This window comes from Taudactylus pleione, unplaced genomic scaffold, assembly GCF_031769625.1.
Source record: "Taudactylus pleione unplaced genomic scaffold, aTauple2 ptg000015l, whole genome shotgun sequence".
Lineage (NCBI taxonomy): Eukaryota > Metazoa > Chordata > Amphibia > Anura > Myobatrachidae > Taudactylus > Taudactylus pleione.
In genome coordinates, this window is record NW_028284417.1 from 35,324,116 (window position 1) to 35,350,000 (window position 25,885).

Consider the following 25,885-nt stretch of genomic DNA (forward strand, 5'->3'; position numbering starts at 1 on the left):
TTGCCCTGTTAAAGTTGTACAGGGAGGTTATATTCTGTCCTTCCTATGGGATGGAGGTCGGGAGGATCAAGTAGCAAGGCCTCAGAATTTGTTACGTCACTTTTGTAGACTGAGAAGTTGCTATATTGAGGAATGATTTTGATCAAGAGGGAGACACACGACTCTGCACAAAGAGATAATTTAATTTCCATATCGCCCTTAGCCACAACTCATTTTCAGAACAGCCTTAATGGTTGCCATAAGAAGTTCTATAACAATGGCAAAAGTTACAGATGGGAAATTGGATCAAAAGGAGAAATTTTGAACATGACTGCCACTGAAGGGTGAGAGTACAGTACTTAGTTTTGAAACCTGAGCGAAAGCTTCTGGTAAGGCCAATATGTATTAGGGTCTGTGACATAAATTGGCAAGAATTCCTACTGAAAGCCTTCTCTGCATTGAGAGAGAGAATGCTAGAGCGGGGTTTTCTGGAAATTCAGAATATGGTTTAGGTCAATGGTTCTCTTTGTGTCTCTCTCGCTTGTTTTTCTGGAAAAAAAAACTACTTTTTCATAGTGTACTACGGAAAAGAGTACTGAGTTAAGTCTATTAGCTAGGAGCATAGCATATACTGTAGTTTAATATCAATATTGAGCAGGGACATAGTATTATAACTATCACAGCTGTGAATATCCATCTCCTCTTTACAGATAATGGTGATCTCAGCCTCTACAGATGTTCAAGACCATGAGTTCGTTTTAGGGATGGAGTTGAATTGTGTGCAGAGACAGAGGCCAGATTGTCAGCAAATTTTTTATAGTAAATTACATTCTCAACCTTCTGACCCTTACTGAACCTGGTCCTCTTTGAAATCAGTGCTAAGCTTTTTGGCTGATTAAGGAAATAATTTGGGTAGACCTGCAGCCACAAGGAAGTATTTTATAGGTTTTTTTTCCTTGTTCCATTTGGCTGAAGAAAGTTTTGGGAATTTTTTTTGAAACGTCATACAAAATTTTTAGAATTCAGAGCACATTTTTGGAGGGTCAATACAGACCCTGCTCTCGCTCTAGCATTTGAAGAGAGATAGTATTGAATAAGAGGCAATAAGATGCCCGCTGATGACCACCTCGCAGAGAGCAAATAAGGAATTCTCAGGGTTTAAATTAAATAAAAGAAAAAAAAGAAAAAGAAAAAACCTTAAAATGTGCAACAGTGATCCGACCTTTGGGCAAGTGTCACGGCTAATGGCATGCTCCCCCAGAGCAGTTCGCTACACTTGGGTGCGGCGGTCAACCTTCTGCAGATTGGTCCAAAGCTTTGGCTTCAGGGAGTTTGCAGCCATCATTCTCTGGTGGCAGGGATGGAAACAGTTAAAGAACGCCAACTGTATGCGCAATAGGATATGCCTTTGTCAGCTCGGAAAACTGCTCAATTTGCCATAAAAGGGATTCACACACAGCACTCCCTGCTGCTGATTAGTCTTATTTTGTAAAGTCTACACCTCACTATAATTACTGTTTACCAGCTTCTGACCTTGCCTTCTCTTTTTGACTACCCGCTCTGCCTAATCCCATTCAAAGTATTACTGTGTACCAGACCCTGAACTTGAACTTCACCTCTTCCATTGCCTCAACCCATCTGCCTGCCAGATATACTGTGTATGGGACCCTTGATTTACCTCTTTGTGTGTCTAATTCCACCTTCCTTATGGATTAACTGTGTACTGAACCATGGACTGTTTCTGACCAGGATCCTTGCCCAAGCTGAGCTCATATCAAGCAACATTTTTTTCTTGTGACACTAATTGGGTAGCTAACTGTTGTAGCCATAAACCTGAAAAGCTCTCCTACTGGGGTTTTTACACTGCCAAGTTTGACAGCAAGCACTCGCTAAGACGCCAGGTTGATTTAGGTGGAGGAGAAGGACTAAAGGATAAAGATTCACGGAAACCAGGGCATGGTCTAACCAGATTATGGGTTGAATTGGAGAATTGATTAGTTTTAAATGTAAAATTGTAGCTGAAAAGGACTCCATCAATTCTAGCATAGTTTTATGGACAGGAGAGTAGTGAGAATAATCGTAGGTTAAGGGAACAAACACACTCCAATGATCATAAAGATTCTGGAGCTACAAGAAATTTCATAAAAGCCTTTAAGAATGCATGGTGTCTCACAGGTTCGGTAATGCAAATGGGGTGGGATGGTTAAGGGATCAGGGATTGAGGTGAGGTGAAGGAAATAACATTGGATGGAACAAAAGTACCATTTAGAGTTTGAAATACTCCAGATAGACATAAAAATTGTGAAAGCAAGACAATAAAAAAATGTGTGAAAAAGTGAAAGGGTAGGTTAAGGGGTGATTGTGTTGATAGGAGGGCCCACCTAAAGATAGGCATCAGTCAATAGTTGTCATTTTGAAGAATGAATAAGTGCTGAACAAAGTCACTTTTAAGAGAGTTCCCAAAGGAACCCACCTCAGGGGTTCAAGATACTAGCCCAAGCCTTCAGTATATCATGAACTTGTGAATCATTCTCTTTTAAAGGTTATTCCAGGATGAGGAGCTACATTAAAAATAATGGTAGCTGTGGGGGGCTCCGGTGGAGGTTCGAAAGATAAGTCAATCTTATGGAGACTGGGCTTGGCAAGTGCAGACGGTCCTGGTGCCACAGAAAGATACAAAAGGAAAACCCAAACAGTAACTTATATTGTTGTTTCAAAAGACCTGCGTCACTGAATTTTGGTGGCAAGCCAAAGTTCATGGTTAACAGACCTTGGAATTACTGTACATCATGGCTCTCTAATTTCAGGAATTGAAGCTTTTATCAAACTACTTCCTTAGTGGAAATGAAGTAAAACATCCCTTGGCCAATTCTGGTCTTCTGGACTCGAGAATCCTGTGGGCCTGATCCAAAGTATGTGATCTTTGAGGGACATAGGGGCCCAATTGTGAGAAAAGTTTCTTAAGGTAAGGATCCAGATGAGGCAACTATACAGTGTTAGGAATATCTTTAATCCTCAGGCTATTACAAGTACATCTAGTCCATGACCTCACAGATAGGTCAAAGGGATGGGAGGAAGGGCCCAAGCTATGCAGACTCCAAAGCAAATAAGCTCAGAGTGACCGTCAGGATGGCATGTAACCAGACCAGGTAAAGGCGGGTTAGATGTGCTGATCTCAGGGTATTTTTAAATATACATCACTGCATGATGCCAAAACCAGTGTATTGCAAGTAAATGCAGTTGTACACAGCATTTAGACATTTAGTGGGGGTATCCACTTAGCCCCAATATAGTTTCGGGGGCGTAGAACGGGGATTTTTCTTATATCCGTATCCTATTTGTGCTGTCGAACAAATAGGATTTTTCGAACGAAAACGCATAGGATCCGTGAGAAGTTCACGGACCTATGTTTTTTCACCATTGTAGCAGTGAAAACACAGCACTTTTTGTGGATTATTTTTCGGGACACATTAGGTACCGAAAAAAATCCAGGATAATTGCCGGTGTCAGACCGGCTTTCGTGGTTTAATGAATAGCTCCCGGGGATCCATTAGCATCTGAATAATGTTCGGGGCTAATTGGATTCTTACAGTCGATAATATCTTATTTTCTACAATGCCCCAAATATGATATGTGCTAAAATTATATTTCAAAGCTGAATAACTAAGGCTAACCAAAACAAATGTGTTAATTCATATGGGTCATATTGATAGATACATTTAAGATCTATGTTTGTGAATCCAGCAACTTAAAGAATGGTAAAAGCTAAACTGCCTTGTAGAAATGAGCTACAGGTTGAGTCTCCCATATCCAAAATGCTTGGGACCAGGGGTATTGTGGATATCGGAATATTCTGTATTTTGGAATATTTGCATACCATAATGAAATGTCTTGGGAATGGGACCCAAATCTAAACACAGAATACATTTATGTGCTATATACAACTTATACACACAGCCTGCAGGTAATTTTATACAATATTTTTAATAATTTTGTGCATCAAAAAAAGTTTGTGTACATACATGAAATTCATATATGTTTCATATACACCCTATACATACAGCCTGAAGGTTATTTTATACTGTATTTTGATAACTTTGTGCTTTAAACCATCAGCAAACGTTTCAGTTCCTTAGACATGCTAAATATATTCTGTATTTCGGAATATTTGGATATGGGAGACTCAACCGGTACTACTAATAGTCACAAACATACATATAAAAGCGCAATGGAAGATATTTTAGAGAAATACTAAAGTTGTAAGGCGCTCTAGAGAGAAAATGTATTTTCTTTGCAACTCAGACTTCCTGCCTATAATACTATTGTTTTCAGCCTCTTTTTAGGTATGCAGTGAGCAGTTTGACAGTTAAATAGTCAATACTTGCAATGGGGACACTGTGGGGTATATTTACTAAAGTGCAGATTTTGTGGAGTTGTTGCCCAATCAGATTCTACCTATTATTTTGTAGAACCTGCTAGATAAATGATAAGCAGAATCTGATTGGTTGCTATGGGCAACAACTCCACATCTATAAACCTGCATTATAGTAAATAATTTAATGTTAATAATGTGATTTAAAGAATTTTAAGTGTCGCTTTACAACTTTAAACATGATGATTTACTATCATGTTTGAAATTGTAAAGCAGACAGACAATGTTAAAATGAGGTAAATCACATTATTAATATGTTGGTGTGTTGAGCTCAACCTCACAGTGTCCCCATTGTGAGTCCCATACCCAATCACTCTTTTAAGCCTAAAATGTATGCATATACCTGTTCAGTACTAAACAGTGGTGTCACCCGTACTGTGTGTCACCCTCCAATGGGATGACACCAAAAGCCTCACAATCATGCCCAGAGCCCACCCCTGCTCGTACTTCCCAGCATGCGCTGCCGCTACCACAGTCCTTCCTGAACCCGCTTGTGCATTCCCCGCTACCACTCCTGACATGAGGGAGGGGCACCATCAGGGTTGTGGATCATTGGTGATTAGAGGACCAGGGCACCTGGAAAATGGTGTGCCCCACCCAGCGCTCCTCCCCTCTGGTCACCATTGCCGATCTCTCCCCCTAACAAGAGGGAGCCAGCACCTGGGCTGCCGGAACCCAGAGGAGTAGATGACACCTGCACCGCTATCACAGGTGAGAGTGCGGGCTGCGGGCCAGGAGAGATCATTGCTGCGGGCACACACTTTCACCGCTGGTCACATTCACTGGTCTACCCTCATTTAGGGTTCCCCCGGGACCAAAAGTGCTCTCAGTGTGCTGCCTTAGAGATCTTAGTATCTTCCCTGTTCACTATGCCTCTGCCCCGGGAGTTCACCCCTCCACTACTTTTCCTCGTCTCTGCCTCTCTCTGCTACCTCACTGGCCAGAAGAGGACTTGTGTGAACCACATAGGCACACAGCCCAGGGAGAATGCTGCAAACTCAGCTCAGTAACTGCAAGCAGGTAGCTTTGCAATTGCGATCCTTGCTATTATGAAAATGCAGCAGGAGTTGTATGACACCCCCTGCTGCATTTTCAATCCCAGCACTGCAACGGAGGTCGTGGTCGATGTTCCCGATTGTGAACGGCGCCGGGCCTCCGGCCGGCCGAGTAAGCCTCACCTTTCTCACGCTGGCCGGCTTGTGAGCCCAAGACACTGCGTTGATCAATGCAGATCCTGGGCTGGCCTCTCCCAGAAAACGGGGTGGACGCGCCGCCGTTTCCGGGAACGCCAGCCGACCCCACACTACTCCTTAAATTCCTCTGCCTGTCAATCAGGCAACGGCATTCAAGGGTCTGTGTGTGACTACGCAGGACCCATTCTGCACACTCGCAGAATGGGTCCTGCGCACACGCAGATTCACAATAATCTGGAATCTGCGCTCAGCAGTGCAATCAGGCCCTTTGTCTCTACACTATGTAGCTTAGTATGTGTGCCTCCGTTTCCCTCCCCTCCACATGGGTGATTCTGCCTCACCCCTCCATGAGAGCCTCTACCCCTTCCACTCCCCATGAGTGCCTCTGTCACACAAGCCACACCCCATGTGTTCCTCTGCTTTCTTTTACTGAACCATACCTCTCTGCTCGACACTCCATTTCCTGTGTGCGCGTATGCCCTGCTTTACCACCTTATGAGTGTCTCTGCCCCTCCTCCACTCCACATGTGTCTCTGCCCCCTGTAACTTATTCTTCCTCTTTTCACATTACCCCATCTTTCTCCATATACCATCTTTTCCCCAAACTTCTTCTCCTATCTGCTCCCACCATCCACTTTGCTATTATTCCACCAGACTCCAACTTGTCTTCCACTTTTCCCCTCTTTATGTGTTTCCATCCTCATCTTCTGAATGTTGTACACAGAACCATGGCTGTTGATCAGACCAGAAGAGGCATGGATAAACACAAACACAACCATGTTCAGTGCCACATAACTGAACCTAAGGATGGCAGGTAAGCACAATTCTCCTTTATTAAATCACACAGCCCTCCATGCTACACCTTTGCACCCACCAGGCCTTGGAAATGGTGCTTGAGGGGGTCAAGGGGTGGGGCCCTGCATGATCCACTTCTACTGGGCCCCAGCTGGTAGCGGCAGTTTTGTGGTCAAGTCCGTCGGACAGTCCTCTCTTCTCTACCCAGGTCTCAGAATGCAGGGTATTGCTGCAGTGTGAGTGCTGGACTGGTAAGGGGAGAGAGAGAGGGAGCGGAGCTGTGCACCTTGGTCCTTGGGGTGTCATCATGAGTTACAGCACCGGGTGACACCAACCCTAGCAACGCCTCTGGTACTAAATACATTTGTTAGTCACAAGCAGTGGTGGAAGTATGACCATGGGTCCCCCACCCCCTGCCTGATAAAGGAGGATGGGGGGTTGAAGTATAGGCGGCGTTAATACTGGTCCAACCACATAAGGATATTCACTGCCCATGCACTGCCTCCCTGCATATATTCAGATGAGCAGAGCAGGGCCTATGGAGGATATTGGTAGTATAAAAAGGATTCGGTATATTATGTTAATGATGATCATGTCAACATGTTCACCGTGTTGTAAAGCAGCATACTGACATTCAGCATATTGACATTGATGAAATGTCATAATGTTGACATTTCATTTGTAATGTATCGCTGACACTAATCCTTAAAGTCAACATTTGCATATATCAACAATTTTCCATTCGTCGACATTTTAACCATGTTGACATTCTGGCATTGACATAGTGAACGTTGACATACTGACTGCATACGGTATAGAAAACAAAGTGACAATGCCAAATACCATCCCTAAGGAATCTGTTGGAATGGAAGATAATTGAGGTAAACATTTAATTCATGGGGAAGCATGTATTACTCAGAACTTGTCAAGATAAGTGATTTGTTCTGATCACCAAATGTTAAAGGCTGGTTTACAGGAGGCACATTCAGAGAGGTTGGATGATAACTGCACAAACAAAGGACTCCAAATTTGAAGGAATTTTAGCCTATTATTTTTACAAAATCTCTTCAACTCATTGAGATTTGGGACTGGCTTGCATGAACAGCTCAATACATGCCATATCACGACATTCAATTAATGTAACGATGCTGACTCACGGACTGATACCGACAGTCCATTGCATACTTCACTAGCACAATCCATAACTCACTGTTTTCTCAATTATTAGAAACAAATCTTAACGTTGAACACCAGCCCTATACCGTGATAATGCCATCAAAATTCATCAAACTTGGGGGTTGATTGCTGAACACAAATTCCCAATTATCAAAATTGTGCGCATGCCCAGGATCCGTTCTGCGCATGTGCAGAACGGGTCCTGTATGATCTCACACAGCCCCTGCTATGCCTCTGCCTGATTGACAGGCAGAGGCATTTGCAGGGCGAGGATGGACGGCGTTCCCAAAAACAGGGGCATGACGTCCCCGTTTTTCCGGGAGTGACAAGGCCAGGATCTGCGTCAACAGATGCAGTTTCCTGGCCTCACAAGCCGGCCAGCCTGCATAAGCTGAGGCTTAACTCAGCTGGCCCGCACAGTCCACCTTCGCAACCAATGGCAAAGATGGAATTGCAAAGCTGCTTCTGTGTCTCTTTGCAATTCTGTCTTATGCTGAAGTACCATGATTGATTTTCCCAAAACAATGAAAATACATGTAGCGCAACCACTAAATATTTTTTGAAAGACATACTTTATTGATAGACTTCTAATTAGTCATTGGGTTTTTAAATACACATGATCCTACTGGACCATCATCTTACACTCATTGTTTTTACTCACTGTAACAAGGTGTAGGTGACGACCCTTTGGTATACTATGGGCTGCACTTGGGAAGTAAAATTTCTATAAATGTATGCATAATAAATCATACCAACACAGTGAATGGAAATGCCATGTCATAAACAGTAAATTAATTAGCATTCATACCCCACATTGTGCAATTTTATTTACTCTTCTCTAGTATGCTTGTTTATGGTCTTGTTCTAAGTATTATTATTATTACCAGTTATTTATATAGCGAATACATATTCTGCAGCGCTTTCCAGAGAATATTTGGCCATCCACATCAGTCCCTGCCACAGTGGAGCTTACAGTTTATATTCTCTGTGACATGCACACACACATACAGACTAGGGTTATTTATTTTTGGAGTGTGGGAGGAAATTGGAGTACACTGGGAAACCCAAGCAAGCACAGGGAGAATATACAAACTCCACACAGTTAGGGCTGTAGTGGAAATCGAACCCATCACCTCAGTGCTGTGAGGCAGTAACGCTAACCTAAAACAAAACGCACATTTTTGCTATTCTCGCACCTAAATGTGGCTGGAGTTGACCTGAGTGGAAGCTGTTTTTCTCAAGGACAACTTTACGGGGCCCTTTTGCGTGTCGTGTCAAAACTAAATCTTCTAAGACCTCGGTCAGAAAAGACTATCGCCGAAAATTCTAAATTGCTCCCAAGCGAAGCCAAATACGTCGCTAGTCAAAAAACAAAAATTGTCTATTAGTAAATGTGTGATTAAGCCCCAGAAACACAACATCGAAGTTGATCGATTTTAAATCGATGAAAATCTATTCTAATTGACCTTTAGTAAATATACCCATAGACATCAATTTTATTTTTGCCAATCAATGCACACAACAGACTTGCACTGTGACTTCCTGAAATCATGTATATTTTGCCCTGTTTGTAATTTCTCTTAGTAGTCAATGACGATTGACGGATAATACAGTAAACCAGCTTTATGAACAGTCAACTCTGTTCTTAAGTTATCAGAAAGTTTTTTATTGGCTCATGATGCACAAACCCATGTCATGAATAGCTCACCCTGATGACAAAGTGGCATTTAAAAGAACAAGATTACACACCTAACTATAACTTGAAACTAAATCACACCTTAAAAGTTCTGCTTGCTTTTGGTGATCATTTTTGCCAGGTTTAGGCATCACTCCATCTAGTACTTCGAAGGGGTCCTCCATCACCACCAAAGACACCCATCAATACCTTCATGTAGCTGTTAAGTTAATGCTTCCACAAAAGACACATAAAGCCATGTGGCTCCTAACTGAAAGGGTTTTGTAGACACCCAATTAGTAGTCACACTATAAATCACTACTAATCCACAGAGGTCGAGTAATGAATATTCAGCTGTAACTGTGGTGTGATTAGGGGGACACAAGTGCTTTCTGAAGAAATACATAAACTTGGGGAAAAGTTTACTAAAAGCAGACAATCTTTATTAGGGTCATGTACGTCAGACTCTCTCATATTCTCATTATTTAACAGACAGTGGGCACGAGTCAATTCAACGCGAATTGAATACCGCCGGGTACGAGCTCCCGGAGCTACTCAATTCACTGTTATGTCGGAGAATGCTCGTTCTCGCGCCTTAAACATGGTGTTTACTCGCGAGAACGTGCATTCTCCGATTTTACTGCCTGGCGCGATGCTGTTTCTGCCGCGCTAAGAGCAAAAACAGCATCGCGGCAGGAGTTTTGTTGGATTTCTGCTCACACCCCAGGAGTGATGTGAGAAGAAATCCTTAGTCGGGCTTAACAGCGCGCTGAATTGAATAGCTCTGGGAGCTCATTCCCAGCGCTATTCAATTCGCGTTGAATTTAATCGAGCTCAGTGAATAGTGGTCATGATCTAGAATGTCAGACAAGGTATATTTTCAGGTGTAATATGTTTGATGAGATTTTTTACGGCTAGGATTTAGACAAAATTCACATAACATTTTAGTTTAAACTAATGAAGGCATAAGGAAATTACTGACAAGTTTACAAACTTTCTCTTGCCATTCTGATAGAAAATCTGACCATACAAATTCACGATTCGCAACTACTGTCATTATAGCAAATATTAAAGACCAACTAGTTAAAAAGGAAAGATAGAAATTTTCTACAAAATAAATTTTTATCAACATCGTCTATGCACAGGTCTTCATACCAACATATATCTACAATTTTATATATATTTTTTTTGTTATTGAAATTTTTGTTCTGTAAATGCAATAGCAGCATCAAGGACGAACATCTCGCTATTGAACACACATCTTTGGTTCTTCTGCTGAAGGTCTACATTATAAGAGCACAGTTAATAGATTTCTTAAGAAAACTGGTCTTGTTCAGCATTATTTAGCTCTATTCTTTACATATTTCAATTAAACAAAAAATGTACTTCATTTCTCCACACAATAGTGTACAATAAAACTACCTGAAGATCTAACCATGAATGGAAAAAACAAAACTGTGCTTCAACCTTAAATAACCTTGTCTTATTGTGTATCCTAAACTGTTTGCAAACATAGAATGCCTGTAGTCTTTAAAACCACAAAATCGAAGACCATTTTCAGACAAACAAATTCTCTGGGCAAAGCTTGAAGCTGCTCCTATTTACAAATATATGTAACATATATCATGCTGTGCCCAGCTCCACATTATACAAGTTAGTGTAAATGACCACATTAACCCAGCTTGCACTCATCACTGATAAACCAGTAAAGGTCCATCAAATTATATCAATCTGCGCCTCAATTACAATATACCAACCAGTTACCCAAACCCACTGTATTGGTTTCTATCCCAATAGACAAGTCTGATCCCACATACATTATGGATCTGATGTAGACTGAAGTTACACCATTTATGAGTGCATTTTGCATACTTTCTCACTGCACATGCTCCAGACAAGTTAGGATTTGTCCCCAAACATCAGATGCAATATAAACCTGATTAGACCATACTAATGAGTGCAGATAGCCATCTTTCATTCAATCTCTGTATGCTGAAAATGGCATTCGTTCACATTAGGTGGTAATTTATGATGAGCTGTCTCGTCTCCTTAGGCTTCCCAGAGAGATATCTCGCTGGTATCTCAGACCTATATTGTAATCCATCAACCTTGGTCCAGGTGAATGCATGCATCTTTGCCTCCTTCCCATAAACAATGGCATACAAGAGGGGTGTCTTCTGTTGCCCTTGACACTGATCACCAAGCTTCTAGCTAATAAGATCACTTTGAATCCATGCATTTCAGTAGTAAAAGAGACCTCTGGAAGTCACAAAATACCACATCTACGCCTATGAAATAGCACAAACACGTTAATCTTGATCCCAAATGTGGATGTATTTGGCTGAATACTCACCTTTTCTCTCTAAAGGAAGAGGGTAAGGTAAGAACCAAGCTCTTGGGCAATCAGCACACTGTGGACCCCAAAATTATGGCTTATTTGAAGAGATTAGAAAGGAGCTCTCCATAGACACCTGCTTGCTTGTCCACAGTTAGGCCATGACTCATCTGCCTGTTTTCAGAACATTTGGGCTCCAGTGGCTGCAAAATTTGTAGTCTAGAAATTCATCCATAGTAGCTAGCACTCTAGATAGATGATTTGCATGCTCTCTTCATCTCCTTCAGATACCAGCCAAGTGGTGACAACCCCCAAACCCCCTTTCCTGGCACCTTTCTAATATTTAATCTCATATGAACTGCTTGATTAACTCCTCTCTTTCAGTTAATTGTCCACTTTAAGGATATATTTTTTTTTTTTTTAGAAAAGTTTTTATTAAATTTTCTACGAGTACATAATATAAGGTACATCTTTAAACATATACAAATAAATCCACATAAATTGGTATAAAACCAAAAATGCAGATAATATAAACATTGAACGAATATACCTCTGCTTAGAAAGACAGTTAATACCCGGTAATTTTTATAAGGGTTGGAGAAGAGTAGCGCAACTAGAAATGGAGGAAGATCCACAATAGGCGGGATATTGGGGAATGTTAGTAAGGGGAGACTAGCAGGGGGGGGGGGGTGCAAAGAAGGGGAAGAAGGAAAACATAGTGTCCATTGAGAAGCTAATCAAGTTCAAGAATGTGTCTCCTGGTAAGCTAGCCAAGGGGACCAAGTTTCAGAAAATTTATTAAGGCTTTCATGTATTTGACTAGTAATATATTCCAAACTGTGCACATGCCAAATGGAATTAACCAAAGCAGTGTGGGAGGGAGGGTCTATTTTCTTCCAAGAGGCCGCAATCGCACAGTCAGCTGCGTTAGTAATGTGTCTTATGAGTGTTTAGATATATTTGTCACAATTATGGATAGGTCTCGGGAGTAAATAATAAGACATGCAGGAGGGGAGAGTGATATTGGTGACAGAAAGAATTAGGCGATGAACTGTTGCCCAAAATATCTTAATCTTGGGACAGTGCCACCAAATATGTGCAAAGGTGCCCTCCTCTAGACAGTCTCTCCAACATGCGCTGGAGGCCTGTGGAAAAATGGCTCGAATAGGCGTGGGAACCAGATACCATCTACAGTATATAGCCTCTTACAAGTATTTTCTTTTATTCTGACACATATTGAAGCTTTCACCACCAGCTTGCGATTTTTGGACCATTCCTTAGGTTCCAGAGACTCCCCCATAACCTTCACTTTACGGATATTTTTATAACTAAGGGCCTCATTTATCAACTAGTTTTATCATAAGCAACGAGTGTTAAAACTCATGGCGTATAATGGTGCTCCAGCCAAGCAGCTCCTAAATGTCAACTGTTTGAAAACCAAAATTCACTTAATCTTCCGTTTGCTGAGGCTATGCATTTATTACGTCTTAAGACATAGTTTTGAAAAAAAAACTATCAAACTTCCAAATCTTTGCAACTATACTAGCATTATAGTATAAATATGATCATTTTAAACAAAGCCAAATTATTATATGTTAAATGATTTATATAATTTTCTTTTCAGAAGTCCTTCATTTTACTATATCTGGTTGACAGAAGTGACAAATTTAGGGGCAGCGACAAATGAGATCAATATCAGATTTATCTATAACTATTTTATAAACAAATTTCAAGATAGTAATGTATATAGTTATATATAAATATTAGAAAAAAAGCAAATATATGTTAAGAGTTCTGGCACTACAATTTTTCAGTACCACTCATACTTTGCAGTTACAAGCAGTGCCTTTCTGCACTATATTTGTGAACAGGCAATCCATCCTGATATATATTGTTCACGTGTCCTCATACACATAGCCTCAATATGCCATATGGCGCGAGACATCCGGCGTGACTGAGCAGCCCCGAGAGGTACGGCTCAGTCACCTTTCTGTCTTTTTCTTTACATTTTGCACCTTATTCGCATTGCATACTAAGCAAAACACTACTCTAAGGCCCTCATTCAGAGCCGTACGCTCTAAGCAGAGCGCACGCTCGGAATGAGGGCCGCCCTCCATAAAAATGGAGCGTCCTAATGGACGCTCGTATAGCTGTGGGTCACCTTCCACAGCCTATACGAGCGTGCAGTTTGATGGCCGCGATGGTCATGACCATCGCGACCATCGAAACTGCGAGCCGGAGCCTGCGGTTGAGGTTTTCAACCACAAGCCCCGGAGTGATTTTGGCTCTATCAGAGCCAAAATCACTCCCACTGACATCACTAGTGATGTCAGTGGGCCGGCTTCTGACGTGAGGCGTTCCCTTGGGAACGCCCCCGTCAGGGAGGCACGCCCACCAAAGGGGGCGTGCTGTCAATCAACATCGACAGCACGCCCCCTTTGATCAGACACAACGAGCGAAGGACTTTCCTTCGCTCGTCGCGTCTGGCGCATGCGCACGACGGAGCTCCCTCCGTCGTGCGCATGCTCAGTGCACAACATCGACCCACTTGCGAGCGGACAGCCGCTCGCGAGTGGGTCTGAATCAGGGCCTAAGTGTACTACAGACGCTGGGCTGCAACTTTAGCCGCACAGGAATTAGTTTTAGACACGTACAAAGTCACAGATGAAACAACATGTAACTTTGCATGAGAATAAGCTGAGGCCGCTTACAGATGTACAAAATGATCTGTGCAATCTAGCAAAGTAGTTTTGTAGCTTCCAGTTGTTTTAATTGTGCGAATAAGATGCACATTTTGAGCAAAAAAGACGCTCATCGCAGCCCAGTCGCTCCGGAACCTGGCGCAGCAAGAGGGTCTGTTTGGCACGACTGAAGCCACACTGTATGAGGACACATCTGTATATACCAAATTCTGTTTCTAAATTAATGCTGCAAAAAAGCATAACAAAATTAAGGTATTTAACGATTTAGGGTGGAATCCTTTACCACTAGCTGATCCTGTGTGGCCGATGTCCTTTCCCAAAGCTAAACCTATCTACAAGTTACATTTAATGACAGATCCATTAAACCATAGCAATGCAGGCTGCAGTATATGAAACACAGAATACATAATATCTATCTACTGTTACATAGTTGAACAGTAAGGTTGCAAAAAACACAAATCCATCAAATACAACCTGTCATAAGATCTAAATGTGTTGCTCCAGAGTAAGGTAAAGTTAACCCCAATGTAAGAGAGCTGCCAGATTAGGGCGGAATTCAATTGATTATTCCCCCCTTCGCACCCGACGGAGCTATTCTATTGTTGCTCCTGTCGGGTGCGATAAGCTGCTAGCGCTCAATTTCAGCTCGCAGGGGGTGGTCCAGACCTCACAAACAGTAAAACGATTTTTCTTAAAAAATCAGCATACAATCTTCATAGTGCCTGGTAAATCATTACAATAAATATAAATGACAGAGTACTTATTACAACGTAATAGTTGCTAATATTGGGGGCGATTCAATTCAACACGAATTGAATAGCGCCGGGAGCGAGATCCCGGAGCTATTCAATTCAGTGCGCTGTGTGGTCGGAGAATGCCGGTTATCGCGGTCATCGCGCCTTAACAAGGGTGTTAAGGCGCGGTAACCGGCATTCTCTGACCAAAGTGCTGGACAAGCGGCTGTTAGCGCCGCGCTATGCAGAAAAACAGCCGCGCGCCCGGCACTTTTGGCGGATTTCTCTTCGCATCCCAGGGGGGTACAAGAAGAAATGCTTAGCGCGCCCAAACAGCGCAGTGTATTGAATAGCTTCGGGAGTCCCTCCCGTCGCTATTCAATAGCGCATTAAATTGAGGGCCGGATTCAGAGCCGCTCGTAAGAGGCCGCTCGCTTACTCTGAGCGATGTTCGCACATCTGCGCATGTGTATGGTTCGTAATGTGCATGCGCCAACCAGTCATTGCGGTCGGAAATTGTGCGCTCGCAAAACAGCGAGGGCCTGCTAATTTGAGTGACAGAATGAGGCGTTTGTGGGTGGTAACAGGGGAAGGTGCTTGAAAACGGGGAGTGGAGATCCGAACGCAGGCGTGCCAAACGGTCAAAACGGGCGTTTAATGGGTGTGCATAATTAACAAAGCAGCGTCATCGACCACGTCACTTGGTTGTCTTTTAGCCTGAACTGCATGTAGTGATTGCGGGAATTAAAACCTACCACAAGCACTGCGAGCAGTTCAGACGCCTTTCGATGTACTCGATTAATCTAATAAATAGCGGAGATGACGTATGATGCGAACGGCCAGGGGGCGTCTTTACAAAATAGCGAGCGCATGTTTCGTTTGCTCGCTCAGACAAAGAGGCGTCAACAGACCGCAAAGAGCGAGTGCTCAATTTAAATAGCCGGCCCCTTTTACTGAACGACCGTTCGCAAATAGTGTCTGAATCAGGCCCTGAATTCCCCCCATTGTATAACAAGATTTCTATGGAGCAGCAGACAAGGCTTTAAAATCTATTTTTCACATATTTAAGCTTAAAACAACACTGTATTTTCTTGGTGTGGGGTGGAGAGGGGAAAGAACAATTATGTACCGACTTAAAATCGAGATGAGTAGTTTGGCCATTTATTCTCCTAATTTACAATCTGAGTCACTGGTGAGCTTTATGTGACAAAGAAAACGACACAACAGAGACAAGTGTATGAAAATAAAGAAAAATGTAAATAACAATCAGATGGCTCTCTCTATGATATTCAAGTAATGTTCCTGCCTAACAAATTAACATTTCAATTTATAGTCACAAATACTGCCAAGAATATAATAACACCTGTCACTCCCTGAAAGGCTCTGCAAGCAGTTACCCACATGCACAACAACTTCCTGGGTGGTTCTCCCTAGAAAGCAATCTTGCTTCTTTCTTCCAGTGTGTCAAACATGCTTGTTCTCTAAGTAACAGTACGCATGGATGGTGGGTCCGGCAGTCACAGGATCAGCTGTGAGAGTCTCACAGCTGCAAGCATTCTTTTGGGAACCCAGCACTCATCTTTATCCCTGTCGCTTAATGTAATTACTGAAGTCTCTCACACGGCACTAATGTCATTTCCACATTTTTACAGCTGAAGGGAAATGAATGGCTGCAATGCAGGGACTCAGCTCGCACACTTTGTCAATGGCATTACATTATGTTATCTGAGAGTGTATTAAATACATTTATGCTTTTAGATATGTTTCAAAATGTACAAGTTGGATCTTTTTATTAAATCAATTCAACCAATGACTATTTTTGTAAGCTTTAAACTTTTTTTTAAAAGGTTATCAAATTAGTGATCCATTGTTCTAAAAACTTTCCACTGTAATGGTGCATACACACAGTCAGATTTTGTGTCAGACTTGAACAGTAACGATTTTAAAAATCGTTCAATCGTTCATATCTGACATGTGAGCCTGCAACGATGAACGCTGCGCGTTCCCGCATGACTGATAACGATATCTGACATCTGATGTGTTTACAGTCAGATTTGGATTTCATTAATTTTAATACTGTCTGAAATCGTTCAAATCGTTTGTAAAATCGTTCAAATCGTTGGTAAAACTCGTTCAATCGTTCATCTGACAGATCTGACCGGGTGTATGCACCATTAGACCCAACATTTCCATATTCTTTGTTTGGCATTTTTATATAACCTAATTTGTGAGGTGGATCTCAAATTTACAGCAACACCTTTGTAAAATTCTAAGCAGAATTGTGTGTAAATAGATCAGGGGATCCAGGTTACTAACTAGGATTGTTCTTTTTCTGCATAGTGCTGGAATCATGTGGTGAGAGGTGTACTGGGTGTTTTGTGCACGGTTATACTCTTAGATTGGCCAATACACATAAACATTGAATATACACATAAATAAGCCTGCTAGCTGCATGAACATTACACATATGTACTGTACACGCATGACAAAGGCGCAGTTTATCAGTCTCTAAGGAGTGATCACTTATTACTCCTCAGCAGGGTAAATACTGGCTGATTTTGCATGTAGCCAACAAAATGCTGGAAAACTTAATTTTTCATTGCTATTTAGACTAGATTGGACACACCTCTTCCAAATCTAAATCTCTATATTTTACATCTGACCCACCTTCAGTGCAACATGGTTTTACCAAGGTGCAAAGTTACTTGCTTTTTTTAGGTCTGCTCCAAACTTAGAATCAGCCCATTGATATGACCTGTTGTTTAGTTTGTAAAATGTTAGGCCTTTTTGGGCTACCTTATTATTACCTACAAATAGGAAGCGTTTAAATAGAGAGAGGGTAGGCACGCATATGTCACAGAGGGTAAGGGTGCCCCCCTGCATATTCTGATTCACGGAGCCCTCTCCTCCCTTCAATCTAAACAAACCTCCAATGCTGGATTCAGATGTCTATGTACTCTGTATTTTCTGGTTTGTAATTTGCTTGAATCCTGTAGATGACCCGTCTCCCTTATTCCCCTTGTGTTTTTTTTTCTTTCCCCCATTGTTGTTCCACATTCTTTTTTCTGTATCCCCATAATTTACTTTTGCATATATTCAATAAAAATTTAATGATGAAAAAAAAAAAAAAAAAAGAGACAGCGAAAATTTTAACCAAAAAAATTTAGTTTAATTTCAAGTGCAGATTTTTTTTGTCAAAACTTTCACATAGAATAGTGCATTATACTACTTTGGATAGTTGTGTTTTTGGTGAAACAAGGACCACAAAGTATTTCTTTCTTGTGTTTTTAAGACACATTTTAATAAAAAGCTATTTTTTTGGTCATTTGGGTTAAAAGAATGTCGATGTGTTAAGCTCCGTGCACACTTAACTTATATACTGTAACAGATAGTCAGGTCCATAAATATTGGGACATTGACAGAATTTTCAGATTTTGGCCTCTATTCACCACCGCAATGGCTTTGAAATGAAACAAACAAGATGTGATTTAACTGCAGACTTTCAGATTTAATTTGAGGGTAATTACATCCAAATCAAGTGAACGGTGTAGGAATTACAACGGTTTCTATAGGTGCCTCCCACTTTTTATACCCCGCCCCCGAGCCAAGGCATCTCATTTACGTACCAAGCCATAGGCCGGAGGAGGAGAAGGAAGAGAGAGAAAAAAGATCTGGATACACACAAGAATCACATTCTCACCAGAGGGAGACGGAAAAACCGGTGACCAGAGTAAAGCCCATCTGCAGCACAGGTGCGACAGGGCGGGAGTCCTGTGGAACCCTATGGACTTCGTAGAAATAGAGATAACAAAGGTAATTTCTTACCATATCTCATATTTTCTACATAAGGGTCCATAGGGTATCCACAGGATACCTTGGGGATGTCCCAAAGCAGTATCCTTTAAGGGTGGGGACGCTCCTGTGCTGAAAGGAGAATCCGCCGCCCGAAGGAAGCATCCTGAGAGGCAAAGGTGTCAAACGCATAATACCTCACAAAGGTATGGACAGAGGACCACGTGGCAGCCTTGCAGATCTGGACTACAGAGGCACCACGTCGAGCTGCCCACGAAGGACCCACAGACCTAGTGGAATGAGCCCTCACAGAGGAAGGAACCGGAAGGCCTTCATGAAGATATGCTTCTGAAATGGCCATACGAATCCAGCCTGCCAAACTCTGCTTTGAAGCAGGCCAACCCTTTTTACGGAAGCATAGAGGACAAACAAGGCGTCCGACTTCCTAAACGAAGAAGTGCGGTCAACATAAATCTTTAAGGCCCACACAACATCCAAAGTGGCCCCACCCACGGAAAGGTCAGGTGAGTTAAAAGCCGGCACAACAATTTCCTCGTTGATGTGGAAACTCGAAACAACTTTGGGAAGGAAACCAGGACGAGTGCGCAGCACCGCCCTGTTCCTATGAAAAATCAGAAAAGGGGGTCTACAAGAGAGAGCCCCTAAGTCAGAAACACGTCTGGCCGAAGCATTGGCCAGAAGGAAAATTGTTTTAGCGGTCAGCCATTTAAGGTCCACTGAGCCCAGTGGTTCAAACGGCGGTCCCTGGAGAACCCTCAGGACCACAGCTAAATCCCAAGGCGCCACCGGTGGAACAAAAGGTAGCTGAATTCGGAGAACACCTTGCATAAAGGTGCGCACATCAGGGATTGTAGCAGACACCTCTACCTTCAGAGAAGCAAGGCGAAGCCCATGGTCTAGTCCCGCCTGTAGAAAAGCCAACACTCTAGACAGACGGAACTCCCGAGGTGCATAACCTCTCGGCCGACACCACTGGAAGAACGTATGCCACACACGATGGTATATTCTTGCAGAAGAAGATTTCCGAGCTCTTAGCATAGTCCGTACTACAGAGCTGGAAAACCCCCTGGACCTTAACATGGCCGTCTCAACAGCCATGCCGTCAAAGACAGCCAAGTCAGGTCTGGGTGAAGACAAGGACCCTGTGACAGAAGGTCCGGTCGTAGCGGCAACCTCAGAGGACTGTCCACGGACAGACCCTGAAGGTCTGAGAACCAGTGCCGCCTGGGCCACGCGGGAGCTATCAACAGGAAGTCCCTCCTTCCTGTTTGAATTTCCGGATTACCCGTGGAAGAAGGGAAAATGGAGGAAAGAGATAAGCAAACCGGAACGTCCACTGGACGGACAGAGCATCCACCAGAGACGCCTTTTCGTCTCTTGTGCGAGACCCGTACACCGACAACTACTTGTTGTGCCGTGACGCCATGAGGTCGAACTCTGGAAGACCCGACCTGTCCACCAGAAGTTGAAAGACGTCCTGGTGCAAAGACCATTCCCCACGGATGAACGTCCTGGCGACTGAGAAAGTCCACCTCCCAGTTGAGAACTCCCAGGATGAATACTGCTGATATGGCCGGGAGATTGCGCTCCGCCCAGATCAGGATGCGGGACACCTCTACGAGTGCTGCCCGACTTCTGGTTCCTCCTTGCCGATTTATGTAGGCAACGGTGGTGGCGTTGTCCAACTGGACCTGCACGGGGTGACCTTAGAGAACCCGCTGTACCTGCTGGAGAGCATTGAAAACGGCGCGGAGTTCCAAGATGTTTATCGGAAGCTCCTTTTCCGCCTGAGTCCATCTGCCCTGGAACAAGTGTGGACTCGTGACCGCTCCCCAGCCCCGAAGGCTGTCGTCCGTTGTCAACAGGACCCAATTCGCCACCCAGAATGGACGACCCTTGTTGAGATGGGTCGTCTGCAACCACAGGCGAACCTCCGGAGTGAGCACCATTGTCTGGGACCTTAGACTCTGAGGCAGTCCATTCCATTTTGACAGGATCAATTGCTGCAGAGGTCTGGAGTGAAACTGGGCATATTCCACCATGTCGAATACTGACACCATGGATCCCAGTAACCTCATCGCCGAATGCAGAGACACCCGGCGACTCTGCAGACAACTGCGCACCCTCAACTGTAAGGCAGAGATCTTTTCCCCCGTCACAAAGATCCTTTGCTGTCCGGAGTCCAATAAGGCTCCGAGGTGCAGATTCCTCTGAGATGGGATCAAGGTGGACTTGTGCCAGTTTATTAACCAGCCGTGCCGATGCAGTACCGCAATCGTCAGGTCCAAGTGGCGTAGAAGGAGCTCTGGAGATCCTGCTACCAACAGAAGGTCGTCCAGGTACGGCAACATGCGGACTCCCTGCAGCCGCAGGGAAGCCGCCATGACCGCCATAACCTTGGTGAACATACGTGGAGCTGTCGCCAGCCTAAAAGGTAACGCCCGGAACTGGAAGTGATCGTTGCGGATTGCAAACTTGAGGAACTGTTGATGGCGTAAAAGAATAGGGACATGCAGGTAAGTGTCCTGTATGTCCAACGACACCATGTAATCCCCAGGTTCCAGCGCCAGAATGATGGACCGTAGGCACCCGCAAGGACTTGTTGAGTGCTTTGATGTTGAGGATTGGACGGTACGACCCATTGGGTTTCTGCACCAAAAACAGATTGGAATAGAAACCCTGGCCCCTCTGGGAGAATGGAACAGGCACTATAACTCCAGCCTGGAGCATAGTGTGCAAAACCTTCCGCAGTTCCATGGATTTGTTTCGGTCTGATGGAAGACCCGTGGTTAAGAATCGGGACGGGGGCCTGTGCCGGAAGGAGAGGGCATACCCGTGAGAAACCACCTCGTGAACCCAAGTGTCTGTCGTGGTAACCGAACCAACACTGGGCGAAATGCAGCAGGCGGCCTCTCACTTTGGGATCCCCCAAAGGGACGCCCGGACCGTCAGGCCACAGGCTTGTTATCTGGCTTAGGGGCCGGACGTCTGGTACTCCAGGCCTGTTTCCGTGGCTTGGCCGATTTTTTGGGGCCAGCCTGTCGGGGAAAACACTGTGCCTTAGGCCTACCCTGGGCCCTGTAAGGCCGAAAGGACGATGTACCTGAACTGGAAGGAACCGCAGCAGACGGGAGACATGCAGATTTGGCTGCCGCCAGCGTGGCTACAATTTTGTCCAGATCCGGACCAAATAGGACTTCTCCATTAAAAGGCAAAGCTTCCAAGCCCTTCTTGGAATCAGCATCCGCCTTCCAAGATCGCAACCATAAGGTGCGACGAGCAGCTACAGCTGCCGAAGAAATCCAAGAAGTCAGGGTACTGATATCGAAGGCCGCTTCATTGATATAAGTGGCCGAATCTCAGAGATTGCCTATCAACTCGGTCTGTTCAGCCGAACAGTCGGAATCCAAAGACGCCTCCAAACTATCAAGCCCAGCACTCCATAGCTCTGGCTACCCAACAAATGGCCATAGCCAGCCTGGCTACGCCCCCCCGCAAGGGAATAAACGGACTTTAGGAAGATCTCCCCCTTACGGTCCGTAGCATCCTTCAAGGAGGACATGTGCAAGGTGGCACTTCGGACTAGGCGTGTCACATGAGAATCCACCTGTGGAGGGTATTCCCACTTAGAAAAAGAATTGTCCGCAAACGGATAAGCCATCGGAAAGCGTCTCTGAGGCTGATACCGTTTGCCAGGGTGTTTCCACACCTCCTCTAAATGGTCTACTAACTGACCCGAAAGAGGAAACACTGTGGCGTCACCCTTAATATCCTTAAAAAAGACATATTTTGACTTGGACACCGGAGGATCTTCATCCTCAATCACTAAAGCCGTGCGGACTGCCCGAATAAGTCCAGGAATATAAACCTTGGACTTAGCGTCCGACTCTTTAGAACGGAGAGGTTCTTGGTCAGAAAGATCCAGAATCTCCCCATCATCTGTCGTCACGTCGTCATCCTCATAAGGAGAGACGCCACCGGCCGCTTATGTGGCCGCAACACAGACTCCCCTTGTAACACGTCCGACAAATGCTGTACAGAACTTGTTAGTGAATTAACCCACGCAGGCTCCTGAGATACCTGAGGAGGGGAAATAGGGAGACTGTGGGGTACCATCAATTGTCTCGGGAAACCCTGCATGGGTGATGACACCACTGACTGCTGGGACAATCCCATCTGTGGGAACGCAGGCTGCGGAGCTAACTGGCCCACGAGGGTTGTAAGCGCTTTGGCGAAACAAGCCCAGGTGCTTTCAAAAGGGCTCCGGGAACGGCACAAGTTAAGAGAACGATACAGGTGGGGACTACCAGATGTAGACCTCATGGCATCATGCCACAACCACAAAGTCCCCAGGTACGGCTCCAGAACGAGGGACCCCTCAGCCGCCTTAATGGACGCTCTGACGGTGAGGTGAAACTTAAGGTTGGCATACTGGTTTCCACTGATATCCCTCCTCCCAAGAGTCGTCAGAAAGTTGAAGCAGGAAGGTGGCAGGTTAATACTAATAGCTCTTGCCTGACCCAGGAGACATTGGTTCACCGATCTAACATGTCTATCCACAGACAGACCACTTCCACTGCCACTACGACCGGATTTGCTAGTGCAGGGTCCCTGCCTAGATCTGGATTTACCTTGGCTGGTTTTGATGGCGTGGCTATTGAGGCTTCCGTCTTAAAGACCAAAGGTTTCCCTGCTTCTGTGATCCAGATGATGAGGGCAAGGAAGCCTGCTTCAGCCCGCATCTATCACATGATTTGGCATTCATATTTTCGTTGGTGTTCCCAAACGAAATATGACCCTAAGGTTTTCAAGGTTTCAAGAGTACTTGCGTTTCTGCAGACTGGGTTAGACTTAGGTCTGCGTCTGGCTACCTTGAGGGTTCAGGTTTCTGCTTTGTCAGTTTTGTCCCAGCGCAGAATTGCGCCCCTGGCAGATGTAACAACATTTTTGCAGGGGGTTCGCTGACTGCAACTCCAGTTTGTCCCTCCGGTAGCGGCATGGGATTTATCCTTGGTTCTCAGGGGGCTGCAAGCTCCCCCCTTTGAACCCTTGGATAAGGTGGACTTAAGATGGTTGACAGCGAAGACACTTTTTCTCCTTGTTATCTCCTCAGCTCGTTGAGATTCTGACTTGGCAGCACTGTCATGTCGCTATCCACATTTGATTTTTTTATCAAAATAGAGCTGTCCTTCGTACTAAGGCGGGTTATCTTCCAAAGGTAGTATCCTGTTTCCATATGAATGAGGAAATTGTAGTTCTGGCTATTCAGTCTTCAAACCAGTCTACAGGTGAAGCTTCCCTGGATGTGGTTTGAGCCCTTTGTATCTACGTGGATCGTACCAGCTCCATCAGGAAATCAGATTCACTCTTTGTGTTATATCGGTTTCACAAACGAGGCTGGCCAGAAAACAAACAGCCTTTGGCTCGCTGGTTGCGTACGACTATTGCTCACGTCTATATACAGGCTGATCTCCCTGTTCCTAACAGGGTGACAGCACATTCTACTCTGTCGGACCGTCGTGGGCGGTTAGACATGTCACCTCGGCTGAACAGATGTGCAAAGCAGCCACGTCGTCTTCCGTCCATACTTTTAGCAAATTCTATGCATTTGATACTTTTGCCTCCCAGGATGCTTCCTTTGGAGTGGCAAATTCTCCTCTCTGCTCAGGAGCGTCCCCACCCCTAAGGGAACTGCTTTAGGACGTCCCCAAGGTAGATCCTGTGGACCCTATGGACCCTGAAGAAGAAAATAAGAGTTATGGTATAACATACATTAGTTAACTCTTTTTATTCAAGGTCTATAGAGACCACAGGGCACCCACCCTGACGCACCTGACCTCAGTTGGGATCTGTTCTTTGCTTTTTTGTATCACTGATTCCCTCTTCATATTTTGAGAGTGTTTCTTGGGTTTATTGTACTTCTTTCTCTTGCCGTTAGGCTTGTTTACAAACTGAATGCCTGTGGCTGGAGGAGGGGTATATAGGGAGGAGGACCAGTGCATACTGGGAGCCTTAAAGCTGTAGCTGTTTGGTGCAATGGATCTCTCCAACTACATAACCCCCAAGGTAGATCCTGTGTACCCTAGGGACCTCAAAGAAAACAAGTTAACTAAGTTATGTTATACCATAACTCTTAGTTTTCCTCACTGCAATCTTATCTAACACATACATATTTGCGATTCACGCAAATATATAGCTGGTTATAATATTCTAACTATGATACAAATCTTATTTATGCTTTTTGCTGTATTGATCTGTATTATGATAACACAGCATATGATGATGGTATAACTTTATTAAAATATTTATTTTCATTTTATGATCTGCATATATCAATTGTTTAAATATTTCACCATATTTTACACGTTGGATAATTATACTATTCACATGTGTGCCAGTTAAATCAACGTCGCGTTACCCTCCATATGGACTTGGGATATACATTACGTTATATAATCGCTCTGACCTACTCTATGTTATATGTGTTTTTGTTCACTTGTTCGGCCTACCCAGTGGTCTTTAATAGGCTAGGAATTTAAATCTGTACTTATTAAAGTTTAATTAGTTTTAAGAAAAAAAAATTCTTTTTGGATTGCTATAGGCAACATCTCCACTTCTAAAACCTCACACTTTAGTAAATCTACCCATTAAACAAGGTATGATAATTTTATATAGGAACTGAATATGTGACATTCTTAAATGTCTAATTTCAGGTGCTTTACATAAAAACATATAATAAAAAAAACTCATGCATACCACTTTCACACAAATGAAATCCAGATCTGATCCTGACATTTTTTAATTTGCTGCTCTTAATTCTAACAATATCATAGATATATTACTAAAGATGTGTTGCAGTTACACAACCCAGAAGACATACATTCTACTTTAAAATTATATGAGAACACAGGACAGGCCCAGGATTTGCATGTTATTGAAAAATCAGGTGGTTTATGAAATTTATGGGCATATACTGCTACACTCATTTTGTGGCGTGTCATGCAGAAAGGGTATTCTCTCATAATCCAAGGATAAGGAGATCCAGGATTAT

The 25,885-nt window shown here is 43.7% G+C and overlaps 1 protein-coding gene across 11 annotated transcripts in view; it reads right to left on the reverse strand.

Moving 5' to 3' along the window:
• The window catches only part of USP45 (ubiquitin specific peptidase 45), a 293,573-nt gene that overhangs the window by 212,872 nt on the left and 54,816 nt on the right, over positions 1 to 25,885 (reverse strand). The gene's annotated exons all lie outside the window — the stretch shown is intronic.